Genomic DNA, 15,023 nt, shown 5'->3' on the forward strand with positions numbered 1-15,023 from the left:
CGAACGGTCTGGACCAAACCTACATTGCATAATTCCGATAACCGCTAATATATTTATATATATATATACTACAATGTCGTTTGTAGTTATATATATATACGCATGCCATGCAAATAAACGTTAATTTCCAATTATATATTCGTACCCGCCTTACCAAAGTGTACTATCGAGAATTGTATATCTTACAATTACTTTTTGTATCATAAATTGTAAAATAAGTACGAAATATATTAAAAAACGAATTTAGTTTCGATTCTATAGAAGAGTTTAATGTAGTAAAAGATAACCGATTTGCATCGATGGAATTTTTTTTTTTTTTGTTAGTGAATTTTCTAAATATTTCTTAATCAATAAATAACCAACAACTATAGCAATAACAATACTTTTAACTAATATTTGATTATATTTACATTATTATACATTTAATTTGTTTTTAAAATGTTGTCGAATCCGTTTATAATATTAAAAAAATCAAAGCTGCAAGTTTTTGATTTTTTAAGTTTTGGTTACTGTGGTTACTGTGGTAGAATTTATCGGCATCATTATTATTTACAGTTACGCTGAATCTTTGATGATATCGCAAACAACGTCTTCATAGCAATACCACCGCAGCCGTTTGTAAACACTTTTAAGTCACCTCCTATTGCCCAAAATGGGCTTAGTCGTATTAGTCATTATATTATTATTGCATCGGTGGTAGTACAGGCGAGAATAATTCAGTTTCGACGGGTAAACATCACTCCAATTAGCTATACATATATTATAATACTCTATTATTATCAAACAGTACCGTTTGAAATCAAATAATTTTATTATGACTCCGTGATTACGCTGAATTTTTTATAATATTCTGTTGTCTTTTTGTGATGTCTCATCCACTATAGGATATGCAGTATTGATAATTATGCATTTTATTTACGTGATATAATATTGTTTTTTCGAAAAATGAAATAAATTTTTACCTATAACCTGTTGTAAAATACTTATTTATGTTATTATTATTTTTACTATCACACAATATGAACAAGACGATATTAATATAAACGATTCTGCAAAATTCTAAAATTTTTCCATGCTTAAAATAATATGAAACTTTTGAGAATACAGAATTTTTTTTTGATTAATGTATTTAATCATAATATATAATATTATATACGTGTTTGTAATAATATACAACAAATACCTATTACAAAATTCTTGTAATTTTATCTAGTATTATAAATTTAAATTTGTGGAAGTATTTAAATTTGTTATTGAGTGATTACTCAATATTCTACACTATCCGGGTCTACAAAGCAAATTTCATTAAAGACCAGTACACACACGATGGCATGTGATCAGACTCGAGTGAACATAATTCATAGAACTTCAAATTAAATTGTTATAATTTTAATTGTTATAAAATTACATAAAACCATTTAGTTTAATCTTAAAGTTTTTAAACAGTTCTATGAATTTAATAATTTTCAAACGAATAAATATATTTTTTCTCATTTAATAATATTATATTAAACAATATTAATAGAATCAATTTCACAAACGGCCAAGTTACCCAAGCCTTCACTAAGTCTGGGCCCTTAATTTATATTTTATATTCCAGTCGAGCCTTACAAACTCGCCGTGGATCAACATTTCTATAAAATTTACCAAAGCACATTTACTAAATTTATTCCGTGAGAGTTTTTAACGATAAATTGCGTGAAAATGTTAAACATTAGGTTTATCTCGGGATGGTATTGGATAGGACATCTTACATGAAAAATACATCTAGAATAGAGTGCGAGATAAGATGAAACAGGGAAAAAAATATTGTAAATTGACTTTGTTTTCCCACAAGGACTGGAAAAAGTCTATAGCGTACTGTGTATAATGTTGACCGAATCGTATAATGATATAATATCGCAAACGTATCATTTTTATTAAACTGTATTTATATATATACACTGCGATCGGATAATCACATAGTGAGTAATAACTATACCATACACGGGAGATAATATAATTAAAGAAATCGGTTTTCTCCCTTTAATACATCATACTAGCATTAGTTGAGACGGAACTATGAAGACATAAAATATCAAACAGACAACAGTTATTAAACTAATAATATTTATAAAAAAATTGTATTCGAAATCAACCCACTCGCTACATTTAATGTAAATATTATCATATAATACTCGTATATCAATTCCTTTAAACGTTTTCATCTTTCTAGTCAACCATGCCAATAATAATATCGTGATTATACTATAGTTAATGCAAATATTTTACAATTTAACTCAAGACGTATCGTAGTCGCCGTGTATTAAAAACGTAATATTATAATAAGATTGAATTGAATTATTTTTAAACGCGTATGAAATTAGCGTATTAATATTGTATTATTATATTATATAATATATTTAATTAATTAAATTCCAGAGTTGATGAATAGTCGGAAATATTATCATTATGTGATACGTATATTACGTGTAGTTTAGAAACATCGACAGTTTTAACTATACCGTTAGTCACTGTGCCGATATTTATAATTAATTATTATATAATATGCTATTTAATTAAACCCTTCATCATCTAAATATATTGTTGCTATTTACGAGTATGAATACAATTTTTTAATAAGTACGATAGTCAACTGACAAATAATATTTTAAAGGTCTGTATGGTAAGATTATTGAACAAGATTCCTAATCAGTGATTTTACAACACTCTCGCCATAAAACAAAGTTATAATAAACAAAGTTTTTGATGTATACATTATACATATCAGTCAAATCGTTTGCATATAATATAATACTGCATATAATATTTATGATATACTAACTCAAAACTCACTAATTTTATATTTTGGTATATAAATGATGATTCTCTATAATTGAGTAGCCAATATAAATTAATAATTTATTTTTTAGGTTATCTAAGGAAGGTTTAATTATCAATAATACGTTTTAGCATATTTTTATAAATTACGAAAGGTTAGGTTAGGTGTACCAATAATTCTTGTCAGTCTTATAGAGTTGATTAAGACAACTCCCTGGTAGTTGAAATTTGGTAGCTACAAGACAAAAAGTTTTTTTCTCAGCGATATCATAAGTTGTCAGCAATATGTATGAACTTTTGTCGCATTATATATACATACCATATACGAAGTAAATTATAATACGCCTCTATACAAAACATAATATATGTTTAATTACTCACTTGATTTATATACCTAGATTTATACTCTCAAAGGATAACATCAATTATTGAGGTTCATCGTCATTGTTATTAATATTGTATGAAACCCCCAACACATTTTTTTCCTTCTTATTTTTATTCTACTCGTTGATGACTTAACAATTTTTTTCCCGTCCGTTTTCAGTCTTAAAACGACGACAGACATGTGAATTCATTTCAAATTCGATCGCTATTTTTTTTTGTTCAATTAATGAACAGATTCCCCTTCTTTACACAACACTCAGCATACAATTGTCCATATTGCAAACGAATGAACAAATGATTAATAGAAGTACGTTTATGTGTTTGGTTCGTGATTATTAAAAGGTGCTATAATAAACCAACAGTTTTAATTATTATATTTTAAGAACCATTACGTGACACGCATACAATTCAAAGTATTAGAATTGGTAAAAAATCATATTTTGATTACTTTAATCTCGTGCATGTGCTGCTAACTAATTATACTAGATATGAATATCTAACACTGGGTAGTGAATATTTAGATATTTAAATATTTAAATCATAGGTGCACGTGTTTCTATATTATTATGTTCTATACATATTTTTTTCTTAGTATTATCAAAATTTCATTTAAACATATTTACTATAAGTATTCAAAGTATGATAATACATAATATATACATCTATTATTTATTTTATTTTTTTTTTTTTAATTGTTGTATTCGTAAAATTATAGCTGGCATAATCAGCTAAACTTATTGCTAATACAAATGAACATTTTTAATTTTTGGAAAAAAGTTAACAATATAGAATCAAAAATCAATACAAAATCATAACGTTACAATGTTTAAAAAAAGGAAATTATAAATAAAAATATACTTTTTAATATTTACGCAAATTAAGAATATAATTAAGTTGTAATAAAAAAATCACGGGGGCGTGCACGCTTGAAACACCATAAAGTAGGTGGGTGTCGCTTAATTTGTAAAATTTTGCACTGCTAGCAGAATTTAATGCGGTTGAAATAGTTGATTGTTAATTTTTTTATGTGCTCTGATGTTGTGGGTAACTGGAAATTCTTGTGAAGTGTAGAATTTCGAACAAACTATGGGGCATTTGATATTATCCTTAGAATTTTTGGTTGGAAAACTGCAAGTGGTATTTAATTCTAATAACATACAATGTAGACGTATATAATTTTAGACTACTAGTTGTTTTTATTTTTAGACAAATCATTTTTTTTTTTTGGTTTTTTTTTTTTTAATGTATAGTTGTACTTGTATAATATTTTATACTAACAAATTATGAATTTAGAAAAATCGTGTGAAAAAAAAATTTACTCAGGATTGTTGATAGAAAATTATATAATATTTAAGAATGGTTTTCTTCAAATGTGCATGAAATACAAAAATGCTGTTTCCTTTTAACCAGAAAAGTACCTATAATGATTTTAAACAAAACACATTAGCAGTGTACCATAATATTTCATAGCTCTGTACCATACTTCAAGTGATTTTTTTATCTCAAATTATAAATCTATCAGACAATATGACGGGGAAAATATTATCATGGCGAAAAGGTCTGAATATTACACAATAGAGGGACCTGTTTGAATAAAATTGATGATCCCCTGTGTTCATAAAGTATAAATATACCTTTTAAGAAATTTTCGATACAAAAATATTACATGTTAAATATTATGATGTGCTTGAAGTTTGAACGTCATGTTACTTGTGTAATTCGTTATCCATACGTATCCAGGTATATAATATAATAATAAAATATAATTTAAAATAGTTTAAATTAAATATAAAATGAAAAAATATTGTTCTACTGCATAATTGTGTGTTTTTTTTTTTAATAAATAAGTAAATAGAGAATATTTTACAATCTGTAAAATTAAAATAATAAAAATTATAACTGGATGACTTGATGGGATGTCCAGTAAATTACTTTAAAACAAAAACATTAGGCATGATTTTAATTTTGAAAAATACATTATAAGTTTTTGATAATAATATTATAATGTATTGGTATATATTTTTGATTCTTATTGTTTTAATAGTACTTTCTAACATTTTGAGTTTAAGAAAAGCATACTTGAAATGCGTTAGCCAAAAACTTTAATCGCACATGTAGTAATTGTTTGAATTTCATACAATTGTACAATCTAAATGAAGTGTACAAAATTAAAGTTTTATAAGTACAATTAATATTGAATTTAAAACTTCTTTAAAAAATAGAAGTATTATACTTACAAAATTCTAACTGAACTCTTAAATATCCTCTTTTTTTTTTAAATTCTGATGGTAAAATATATTATTATTTTTTTTTTTAATATTCTAAATTTTTTAGCATGAGTAGATAATATCTGTACATTATAATATTAAGTAGAACAAAAAATTAACGAAACATGAATGGTGCAAATTCATATTAATCATCACCCTGAATTTATATATATATATACTAAATGAATTTACACAAAAAAACTTAGTCACTTTTAATCTTTGACCATTAAAAATTGATCGAAATTAAAATAATAAAACGTGCATAAATAAATATAAATCAGTAGTTTGAAAAACCTCATACACATTATAATATATTTGAAACGAATTTAAGTTATTTTTATAAATTTATTACCACAGAGCGTTGGTTTTTTCGGATTTTCAATTCTTATTCTCTTTTTTTTTTTTTTTTACTATTGAATTTCAAAATGTATACTTTAGTGCCACAGTAGTCATCTGTATAGTTTAATGTGGTACTGTATGTATTGTATACGTTAAGCCGGATTAGGAAGACTGATATTTTACCCATAATCCAATATAAAAAATGAATCTACGGCCACTATTTAATCAAATATATAAATACCTCCTGATTGAATGTATATATTAGCATAAAATAATTTTTATTAACTGCGTTTCTGTTTAATGATATATGTGTGTATATATATACTCAGACATTGGAGACAAAAAAATATATAGAATATATAGAATTTAAACGTTAAAGGAAGAATAAAGGAGGATCAATATGTAAACCTACGAACATATAAATCTCTAATGACAAATATATTTTCCACCTGACTTAACGAGAAAATAGTATTTTCTTATTATTCTTAACTGCGCAGTGCATCGTATGTATGTGTGTATGTATTTGTATGCTAGTTCAATGTGTGCGTGTATATAATATATTAGGTAGAAAACATTTAACTACGTCATGTTCTAAAGATAATAATAATGATAATTTAATATAACATAAATTTCATTTATAAAAACGATTTGTGGTAACGTTCTGCCGTGAACGAAACTCATAACCGTATAATATGCAGTGTATGTTGTAAAATATGAAGAATAAAAACAGAGTTGATTTGTCGGGACATACGTTGACCAAGTAAATGTACACCTATATAACTTAACACTAGTGGCGGAACTATCGTCAAATGGTCATCTCCGCCGTCTTACAATAATCCGAACTCTTTTACACAATAATAATCTAAGCCCGTCGAGCAATCGAAACACTTGGCGTGAATGTGTGTCAATTGCACAACGCGTATTGGCGAAAAATTGAACATTTGTCTACGAGCGTACCAGACGGACAACATACACATACAATTATGTATACACAGTGATAAAATATAATATTACTGTGAAACTGCTCGACCCAAATCACTTGTAAAAGTCGTATAGTCGTATACACTATGTGTGTCACACAAGCGCGCGCGCACGATTTAGAGATTTCCACCTTAAAGTGTTTACGCGTGGAAACGATAGTATATATATATTTAACGTATACGATGGAAGTCGCGAAAGAGCTATTATATATAAATATATAATAATAATAATATATGGAGAGCGTAGAAAAAAAAATCTTCCCATCGGTTTTGACAGAACACTTAAGCTTCCGAGCGAAAAAAATTGTTTAAAAAAATATTGTAAATATATATATATACAATATGTACAAGTAATATATGTTTAATAAAAAAAGTTACCTCTCCTTTGCATCGCAGCCATCGACGACGATCGCGCGCATACATCAAAATCAGGTGTACTATACGCGAGATGTGGTTATTGATGTGCCCGCAAACGAACGTCGACGGTGGAAATGTATAAAATAAATTGTCGGAGGGTGGAGGGGTAATAATAATAATAATAAAATAAATAGCAATACATTATAATATGTGTGCAATGATGACACGTCGCTGGTCTCACTTTGGAAATGTTCGTGTGTATATAATGAGAAGTTGGAATCTAAACGTATCAAGGTCTATATAGGTACACGCTTAAATGAAAAAAAAAAATTTATTCGTAATATTAATCACGCCAATCGATATTTTAAATGATCGGGATTTTTTTCACCCTCAGAGCAGCTCGTTTACTCCGCGTGACAGTTTTACAAATGTATCCAATTAACGTCGCGTAAGCCGAGTCTAGTCGGAAGGTGAATATGTATATACATATAAATTATGTAGGCGTAGTACCTGCATATATGTTTGAGTCCGCAGACGTGAGACAAATCGTTGAAATACGGTTCATAATTTTTATAATATACTTACGTACTATAAAGCACAATTAATATCGCGGTGCATTAATAACGTTTAATGTGATATAGCTTGAATTATATGCTTAGATAGTTGTGTAACTCTACCTAATTAGTAAATCTCATAGACGAATAATTAATATGCCCGGAAAATGATTGGCGTTCAATTTAACAACATTATAACTACTGTGGATATGCTCCCAGCTATAGATTTCGACGTATCTATTTAGTGTGCTTCGCCTTTGACTTTAGACAGATATACGTTACTATATTATTTAAGTGTTAGAGTGCCCCTTACGAGTTTCCACTTTCTCAAGACTACATGTCAAAACTAACAACATCCAGTAAACTACGAACAAATGTATTTCTCATATTATAAGTACAATAAACAAATTAATTTGTTACGTATAAACTGCTTTATCAGCATATTATGTATATGTAAGCACATCATAAAATAAATATCTATTTCCGATATTTTTATTTCAAACTGATGAGTATATTTTTCCTCAGAAAAAATATCTACCTATTATTGTACTTTTTCAATAAGTATATAATGACATTTATTTTTTGTTTTTTACCTTAAATTCGGTTATCAATAAGTCGGTCTTGTAATATAATTTTTCGAAATCATGTTTCAATTTAGTACACAACCTTATCAAAAACTTATTTTGATTCTTGACAAACTCTTAGGTATATGTGTCCCAACATCCCAGATAATTTATAAAATAATTAAAATATTCTTAAAAAAAGGGTTTAAGTTACATTGGATACACTAATACAATGGGAATAATCATTACGTAATGAAACCGTATATACAATTAATAATAATGATATAATGCGCATGCGTTATCGATGCTTACAATTTTTCGAAATCTATCGGTTTGAACGCTACCAATTATAGTTATATTCTCTCCTAATATCGGTACCCCTGGAGAGTTTTACTTATATAAACTATAATATAGGTCTAATGCGTCCAATGGCATACCTATGATTTTTATTTTGTAGAGGGCTTAATTCGAATTCTATATAAGTTTTTTTTTTAGAACGATGCTGTGAGTGTATACGATTTTAGACTTTTTCAGCAAACTTTTTCCAAATTACAATTTTAGTAAATCATTATTACGTTTTAACGTAAGACGTTTACAGAATACTGAAAGAATTTTTAAACTTTCCATAGATATCGGGGAGAATTGCAGTCCCTCAGCTCCATCCCCAAAAACGCCGCTGATATTCATAAATATTATTTTTATCTTTTATTGTTTCAGCGTTGCCGTGTTCCAAGGGTATATAGACCAAAAACTCTTATGCATTCTCCGAAGTACCGTGAAAACGCGTAAGTAATTTATACAACAATAATTGCAGCATTCCCTCGAACAAACGTTCCTTCTCCTCCTTCTCCCACATAAATCCCACAATTCGTGGTATAAACAATATATACGGCTACCGTGGGCCGTGGCTATTGTGCCACATGTATGGCTATCGCGTAAAGTATTAGATGATGACTGCTGACTACCGTTAGGTGCGCATAACGGTGGCTGGAATGGAATTCGTCAAGAATCTCGTACCTCTAACCTAACGAAATTATTTATATTATATACCTATATAATATATGTTTATATTTTATGCACAAATTCGCGATCCTGTGGTGATATACCGGAAGCAGGGATAAAACATTTTAAGTCGGATTTAGTACAATATATGAATATCATAATAAATAATAATGGTATATTGGTATACCATATACGCTCCTTTCGACTGCACATTAAAATCGCTCGTTTTACCACTATTACTATGCTACGAAATTGAAAAAGTTAGTCATTTTTTAATTTGTTAAAGTTCAATTAATTTAAATAAAAACCAATAATGTTGGAATTTAAATTAGTTTCTAAAATTTCTTAAATGCCTATTTTGGTTAAAAGTTAGTTGTTTTGCGGCAAACGATTTTTGAAATGATTACATAAACATTCTATTATTAACCTGATATATTAGAAAATTTAATGCATTAAGTTTAAGTAGTTAAGTTGAAAAGTTATTAAGAATTTAAATAAATTAGTTATTCTAGATAAAAACCATCTGAAAACTAGTTCTAGTACACAATTGGCAGGTTCGTTATACAATGTAACAGCAATACAATAAAAACTTCTAAGTCTTTTAAATAAGGGTGCATAATCTATGAGGACTTACCGTTTACTAAAATTATTATTTTATTCAAGTACCGTACTAAGTTATTCGTATACCAAGAAAGTGTTGAGCGTAGGCATGCGATAGAAAACAGAAGCAGTCGATACAATTACTTTTACTATTTGATAATTCATTTAATATTAAAGTTATTTTAAATTATGCCGAGACCATCTATGTAATTCTTAGGATTTATATAGAATTCAAATTCTATATCGGGTAAAATATAAAATTTAAAATGTTGTTTAATCAAAGTATGTACACTTTTGTAACCATAATATTATTTATGTATTTATTTATTGGAGTATACAGTTGATGCACGAAATGTTGAACTGCGTAAAATATTAAAATATATTTTTTTTATTTAAAACAGGTAACTGCATCCTAAAAATAATTACCTGAACGCTTGTAAATCACATTTTAATATTATGATATTGTAGGCTACTATATGACACCGTTGCACGTATAAGTCCATCAGAAAAAAAACACGTCGAGTAGATAAAAACATTACATTATATTGTTATGTGACACGTAACTTCAATATGTCGGGAGGGTATACTTTTCAAACGAAGCTCGATACGTATTGGTCGATAACCGTATGACGAAAAGGATGCGAAGTCACCGCACGCCGAGTTCCAGGGTCGTTAGGTCGGTATAACTCAATAATGTCCCCATACGTGCATAGTTTCAGATCCCGTATGGGGTTTTATACGGGGTCGAGACTGTAAATAAAATATGACGTGTAATATATAACGCATAGTGCGTTATAATATAGAAATAATATCACATTTAACACGTTTAAAATAATCCAATGCGTTAAGCTTATCGCGATGAATTATTTTTCATATTCAAAAAATTCACGACAGGAGATGAGTTCTTTAATGGATTCCTAGTGTGACAGGAAAACTATACCTCCAGATAATAATACCCTCCGGAGGTATGATTTTCCTAGGTTAATAGAATTTCCTAGGATATTTGTACTCCTTATATTATTATATTATCCTTATATAATTATAAATATTCGGTGATATAATTCCGTCTGTTACAAACACTGATATTTTATCTATAATATATATGATAGCAGATAGTTATATCATCATATAGTGTCGTTTTGTAGTTACGATGGCGGCGTAGATACTCGTGTCTATATGGTATGTAGTATATATTACTTCAACCATAACAGTTATCGTTCATTCGACGGGTTAGGAACGTCTTCTTTCGTCACCCAATTATCATTTTTAAAGTCTATATAAAATTAGGTTTTGAAATTGTGTATGATCTGGTCCAGTTGTCTCAATTTATATAAAGAACTAATCGTCGGGTATTTATTTACATCGTTTACCGACACGGTCGAGTAACTAAATCATATGTAGAGCGGTGATTTGTATGCGATTTTATATTGTTGTGATTTTTATAGTTCTAGATTTTTATCAATAATCTTTACAATAACCGTAGAAGTTTCCAAACATTTTCTCAGCTCATTTGATGATTATAATGTATTTTTATAATTAAATAATTTAATGTTTTTAAAACGTAATTTATTAAAGTATAAAATAGTGTCTCGTCTGGTAAAAAAAACGTCTTATTTAGTCAAATTTCCGTGAAATTTACATTCTTTCAACGAAATATTTTTTTTTAAATTCTGTTTTGCAGTAAACTCATATTAATATTATCTTTTTCAACAGGGTATGAACTTTCTTGTCCATATTTTCTTTTAGATAATTTGATTTGACAACTGTTTGTTTTGTATTAAATACTATTAATATTATTATTAAGGTATGATATGTATTCAAAATATTATTTGCATACCTAATACATGACTTAATTGTGTATGTATTTTTTTTTTCTATTCGAAAATACTCATTTTAAAAATATTATTTTGCATAAGACTTTCATTATATTTACTGCATTGTTTAACGTTGACTACGTATAATTATATACTAATTGTATAATTTTATGTTTTAATTATGTTTAAATTTAAAATTGCTGAAATGGTTATATTTACTATAGTATTGTGTATAAATGGCACATTTCTGACCGTCGCATCGTTATTAGTGGCGTCGTTTTTGCGTTTTAGCCGTGCGATGACGTCGAGAGTTAATATGCACGTAAGGCCGTCGGAAAATACCCATAGACCATTTGGCCGAAGTGAGGGTATATTATGTCATAATACTTTGCCGTCAACTGATCGCATGCTTGTGCATTGTACTCGTTCATTGTATACTTAATACTCATATAACTCTATAAGTGTACATATAACCACACAATAGTACGCCCACACACACACTCAAGGTATATATATATATATACACCACACGTATAGCTATATATATATAGTCGATAGCTATATAGAACATAAAATGTAAACTGACCGCAGTAAAAACACTGCGAATAACCTACACGTAAATACATAAAAACATCCAATAATCGATTTCCGAAAAATGGCACGGTGCGCAGTACTAAATATAGCGTTACGCAGTAAACGTATATATCCATTTAATGCGCTGTGCCGATTGAAACCGAGCCTTAGCTTACACAGACTCAACGATAAACTATTATTATAGTCGTTGTTGTTGTTGCTGTTGTTGTAGTTGTTCACGAACATGGTGATTTTATTTATTACACACTATAATCGCAGTCTTTGATACACTACATATAGTAATAAACTTTCATTGCCAAACTGTACAAACCTAACACCTATACAATATTATTTTATTATTATGATACGAGTCTTTCACCTGCGTAATGTTGTTAGGAAATCATGGTCAATTTATATTTATATACATAGTTTGAAAAAGTAGATATCAGAGATCGAAACCATATATATTATACAACTCCTGATGTATACACCCTTATTTTTAATACGAGCCATTTATGCAGTCTCTTGCTTCAACATGATTACTTAATCGAACAGATTCCGAAGTGTTATATGTTAAGTGTAAATGATATGTTTAAACTCCACACGTTTGTTGATTTTACAAAGGAATCTGAGTGTACTAACTAGGAACTATAAATTAACTTTTTTACAAAAATTATAATATATAATTTTTCTTTTTAGTTATGGTTACGTTCAATTCACTACTTAAAGTTAAAACAAATTAAGTAAAAACTTAGTAACACATTTAAATTAAATAGGCCCTCCTATTATATAGGATATATACTATGTAAAATATGAGTACAAGAGTATAATGTAAGCACAAAGCACTATAGTTGAATAGTTTCTAAAATTTGAATAATATAAAATCGATTTTATATAATACTTATAGGTATATACCTTCTTGATACTAATATTTGTCGCCAAATTTGTAAATAAAAGCAAAACGAAAATAATAAATAATCCAATAACAACTTATTAAAAATTGTTTATAGTTTAACGTTATTTTTGTTTTAATATTAATCAACATCTATCAATACTAATTCCATTAACTTTTTTGCCAGACTTTCTTCTAATTTCGTTTTCTTAATAACAATAATAATAATCATTATTATTATTATTATTATTTACCAACTAATTAAAAATAAAAACGAATTAGTGCACTAAAATATTTTTTTTATTTTTATTTTTATTTGACCTTTTTCAAACTTCAATAAAATGATATGCAAATTAAATGAAAAATGTTACTTTTGATAGTTCTGTTATTTTTAAAATTAAAAAATAAGTAAAATTTTTGTTGATAAAAATAATGAATACTATTGAGCACTAAAATAAAATACTTTTGTACATAATTACATAATATGATCATGAAACCGGACTACAGAAGTATTCAATAAAGTATGGACGTCAATTACAAATATTCAACTAGTACTAGCAAAGCAGTATTGAGCTTCAAAAAAAAATATATATATATATTAATATGATATATACTTGACTTTATGGAAATACGAGTACATGAAACAAAATATTTATCTCTTACTTGGGTATTGCAATTTAAGTTTTTAACATCGATAAAATATTTTATAACCCAAGTATTTAAATTTACTTAATTTAAATTAATACAATTTAATGTAATATAAGTCTTATAGTTAAAAATAAAATTATTTATTTTACAAGAAATATTTAAAATATACAAATAATACTATTAAATTCAAAATATAGTAGATAGCTGTGGCCGTTTCACCATAAGGGCATTTTGCTGCGGTCAAAAAATAATTGTGTGTAATGTTAATTTAAATAATGCAGTACTGTTTTGGAGTTTCCATAATAAAACTTTTTACAAAGCGTGAATTCATACAGAAATAAATGACTACATTGTTATAAAAACTATTAATGAACATTGTCACGACTCGAAGCGTCAAAAATCGAAGCAGATGTTGCAGCGACGAATTTAAAAAGAAAAGCTACTGAAAGTATAGAATCTACGTCTACTGTGATTAACATGTATATTACTTTATTGTTGTTTGAAGTAGCCAAAGTAAATAATAAAAAAAGTTTTTTAAATTTAGGTGAACATTATATTTTATAACTATTATTTATTTATTAGCCAAAATTACAGAATAGTGCTCAATTCAATTCAAAAAAAAAAAAAAAAAAAAAAAAAACAATTTTAATAACAAAATATACTACTAAAAATGTTTATTATTTTATCCTTTATATTATTAGAAAATACTTAATGATCACGGCTTAATGACCACACCTAAATGACTTCCTAGCTAAATGGTCTCATCGAAATGGCCACAGCAAATTTTTTTGGATACTATTAAACTATATCGTTTTTGTTCATTGGATAAATATGGTTTAATCATTATAGATGTAAAAAAATGTTAAAAAAGAGCAAAAAATAATTTTAGTATTTTAATTTAAATTTTGGTTAGAATAATATAGAAATAATATTAATGATGTCTATATAGTATTATTGAAACCGTTGTCGATTTACCGCCAATACATTATCAATGCTGTCAGTTTAGATTAAGTCTGGTATAAATAGTTTTAAAACCACCAATCGATTTTGTCACTCACCAATTTATACACTTAATTATCATAGGTATCTTGGTCACTCCTTCATTTTATTAATTAATTAAAAAACAAGTGTATATTTGACTTAATTGTATATTTCGTAATTCATTATTGCGACTTATTATGAGTTCGACAATGTCACGAGAACAAGTCGGCAGTTATACTAATTAATTCA

General features: G+C 27.4%; 1 protein-coding gene across 2 annotated transcripts in view; it reads left to right on the plus strand.

Annotated features, from left to right (window-relative positions):
* LOC114120263 (chaoptin-like) overlaps positions 1-15,023 on the plus strand; it is a 227,470-nt gene that overhangs the window by 160,634 nt on the left and 51,813 nt on the right. For both annotated transcript variants that reach the window (XM_027982118.2, XM_027982119.2), the window contains one exon: positions 8,982-9,049. The gene's annotated coding sequence lies outside the window, so the exon portion shown is untranslated. The remainder of the gene's footprint in view (positions 1-8,981; positions 9,050-15,023) is intronic.

This window comes from Aphis gossypii, chromosome 1, assembly GCF_020184175.1.
Source record: "Aphis gossypii isolate Hap1 chromosome 1, ASM2018417v2, whole genome shotgun sequence".
Taxonomy (NCBI): Eukaryota; Metazoa; Arthropoda; class Insecta; order Hemiptera; family Aphididae; genus Aphis; species Aphis gossypii.